At 31.3% G+C, this 3,735-nt stretch overlaps 1 pseudogene; it reads left to right on the top strand.

Annotated features, from left to right (window-relative positions):
- The first annotated feature begins 2,312 nt into the window (after positions 1–2,312).
- Positions 2,313–3,317, top strand: LOC149374709 (uncharacterized; annotated as a pseudogene).
- The last annotated feature ends 418 nt before the right edge of the window (positions 3,318–3,735 follow it).

The raw sequence follows: 3,735 nt of genomic DNA, 5'->3' as shown, positions 1-3,735 counted from the left end.
GAGTTCTCTAAGATGGCTTCAGGTAGTTTGTGCTAGACATAAAGCAGTTGTTTTCGTATCATGGGCGCTGTTACAATCTACTAATTATTTTATAAAATGTTTCCTGTTAAAGATTAAGCTTGGTTTACCGATCTTAAGGGCTGCTCCAGCACGAAGCTAGTAACCGTGCAAAGCTGTGCCTAGGGCAATAAGGGCTGGTCTGGGGCATCTATTTTCCTATACTGAACATTCTGATAGTTCGATAAAAGAAGGAAAGTACGGAGCAGGAGTGCAAAGGGGCTTGGTTGGGAGCTATTTTTTTGAGACGGAAGAACTTTTTTATATTAATGAGAGTAGTGATTCGCCTATTATTATCATAGTCATGAGAATTCTTCAAATTGTTTTTTATTTTGAAAAAGTTTAACGGGCTAACGCATATGATCGATCGCTTAAGGGTTCGTTGTCATGATAATAAAGATTAAAAAAATCAGTTGATGTTACTTTTTGGAAGCGAGCAGAGAATTTTTACGGCAGATCTCTTGGGGAGCCAATTCCGATCACATCAAGAAAGGTCCAAGCTGTTGTCTGTGTTAAAATAAAAAAATACATCTGTTCTCGTTCACACGAAAGTTGTATTTAGTTTTTTATTTAAATACTACGTCAAAATAGGCTCAAATAAAAAAATCGTGCCCGAAGGGTTATTGGTGTATGTTTGTGTCCAAGACGCGAACGATGGTTTCCTTTTCGAGAGCGCTAAATCGTACTTTGTGTCTGTTAGCAACCTTTGCGCTTGCTAACCACGAAGGTGGCAACTCAATTGTTCCTACTTAGGGAAAAGTGAACAATGAAACATTAAAAAAAAGCTCAAAATAGAAAAAATACTATTTCAACATTATATATTGTATAATACTATACTACATAGGAACGTGGTGGTGAATTAGAGTAGTGGAGGTATCGCTCACGTAACAAAGAATATTTTAAGAATGTATCGCTATACAATGACGATAAGTTTCGAAAAAAACAACACGATGATTTTATGATTCTGTATTGCATGCAACTGAAAAATTATATCAATTTTTTTCAGTTAGCTGCTACCTCGTTAACCGTAAATTACAATATCACATGATATTATAATTTAATTGAATGGGAAAAAAGATGGAAGGTAAAAAAAATAGTATACAAAATTTAATTTTTCTATGGAGATGATTATAACAAACTATTCATACCCTTCTTTCTTTCAGAAATAAATTGATTCATCAGCTGATATTTTAAATTTAAATTTTTTTTATTAATCCACTTAACATAATCAGGAATATAATTATCTTATTAATTAAAATTTTTCTTACGTGTATTATTGAAGCAAAAAAAGAACAATTACCTTTACTTCGTCAACCTATTTTGATGCTGTCTTTTTTATTAATTTTACTTTGACGTTTTTATCTGAAAATGAGTAAAAAATTAAAAACACAAATTTTGTATCGATTTTTAATTTTTTTTTGTTACATATAACTATAATACCTGTATTGGCTGAGGTCTTAGTAGATCCAGTGTGTGCATTATTTTCATTTTTAAAATCATTTTTACACTTAGATTGGCATTCCTCATGGTGATTATCTGCACTAATAAAAACAAAATATCACTGTGAATACTCAAAAAATATAAATCAACGTATTGTGCTGGGTTTAATTTTATTTTATCTATTTCTTATCTCGCTTTCATTACCCTAATTTTTATCCTTTGCCATTCTTTCCTATTTGCCCTCCCCCCCTTGTAATAAACACTATTGCTGGGGTATGTTATAACAAAGCATAATTGACAACTTTATACTTTATATTTAGCACAAACCTTTCACTCTCAGCGTCGACTTCTTCAAATATAGATTTTTTCTCGAATATTTTTTCGTTCGTAACTTTACAGCTAGTAGATGAGCAACATTTTTTCTTTTTCATGTCAAGCAGCCTTTTTCTTATCCATAGAAAACTCGTTTGAAAGCGACTGGCGAATCACTGGATTTACAATTTTTTCATCGGGATCCACCATAATTTTTTCCAAGAAACTCAAGCCCGCTATAGTTACACAATATAAAAAGTTAACTTTTAAGTTAATTAAATGAAAAAAGGAAATTAAGGTCAATAAGATAAAAATTCTATACTTTTTTAAGTCCTCATTTAGATGTTATTTACACTAGTCCATGAGTATTTAAATAATAAATGCTTAAAAACTACATATTACTAATAACGTAACTAACCGCTGCTCTGCACTAACCGAGCACTACAGCAAGCGATGAATCTTCTGATGACAATGAAATTTCTAGTGATAAATCTGTACACAGCATGAATGAAAATTCAAGTGAAAGTGACGAGAATTGGGCAAGTAACGAAGATAACCCAGTTAATCACTCGTTTTTTGAAGAAAGTGCAAGAAAACTGCTCTATGACGGTGCACCAATCACTTTGGCAGAACATATGCTAGCAGTATTATCATTAGTACTACGATTTAAAATAACAGGTGTGCTTTTCGCAGAAATTCTGTCACTTATCTCTCTTTACTGCATTAAACCTAATTTATGTATGAAATCTGTGTACAAACTGAAAAAAAATTTTAGTAGTATTCAAACTGAAATTAACAAGCATTATTATTGTTCAGTTTGTTTTAGTATTAAGCAAAGCAGTGAAGATGAGTATTGTGAGAGTTGTCATAAAAACGTTAAGAACTCTTATTTTATTGAAGTCCCTGTAAATAAACAGTTAGGAATTATTCAAAAAAAAGAGGATTTCAAGAATTATTAAATTACAAATTCGAGCGAAAAAAAATTAATAATGATAATTTAGAAGATTTTTATGATGGCTCTGTACATAAAAAATAGCATGCTTTTTTCCAGTGAAAATAATATTTCATTTACGTGGAATACTGATGGAGTACCTCTGTATAATTCATCAAAATGCAGTATTTGGCCCTTTTATTGAGGTATTATTGAGCTTTCATCCGTTAAAAGATTGAAGAAAGAAAACGTGATTTTGGCTGGTTTATGATTTGGACCAACTAAACCAGCCCTTAACGTGTTTATATACGGTTTACATGAGAATTTTTGTAAATTATATAGAGAAGTTACATTACATCTTAAAAATTAAATTTTAATAAAAGTACGTGGCATAGTTTTCGGTGGCACTCGTGACTTACCCGCAACATCTCTTTTTTTAAACATGAAACAGTTTAACAGCGAATATGGTTGCCCAAATTGCCTAAGTAAAGGTGAAAAAGTAGATAATGTTCGTGTTTATCCATATACTGACAAATTAGAAATGCCTACATTTAAAAAATGCTTGAAATTTGCTTAAAAAAATGACTTGAAAAAATAGTTTGGCGTTAAAGGGCCTACAACACTATCAAAAATTGTGCATAATCTCATAGAAACAACAGTGATTGACGTTATGTACTGTGTATACCTTGATGTGACAAAAAAATTAGGCTGGTTTTGGTTTGATTCTGAGAATCATGATCACCCAGCATCTCTTAGTAAATTTATTAAAATCATAAATTCTCGAATATCATCGATTTTTCCATTAAACTATGTTGCTAGATTACCTCGATCTGTTTTAGACTTTGCTTACTGGAAAACAACTGAGTTAAGGCTTTTTTTATTAGCTTACAGTATTCTCCTACTGTCTGATTTAATGGATGAAAGATATATGAACCATCATATTTTATGAGTTTTTGCTATCAATCTGTTAACACAGAAAAGTATTTCTCATGGAA

The sequence above is a fragment of the Copidosoma floridanum genome, unplaced genomic scaffold (assembly GCF_036245765.1).
Source record: "Copidosoma floridanum isolate Cflo_tuat_1 unplaced genomic scaffold, Cflo_Japanese_pri ptg000015l, whole genome shotgun sequence".
NCBI lineage: Eukaryota > Metazoa > Arthropoda > Insecta > Hymenoptera > Encyrtidae > Copidosoma > Copidosoma floridanum.
This window is presented reverse-complemented; position numbering and strand designations above follow the sequence as displayed.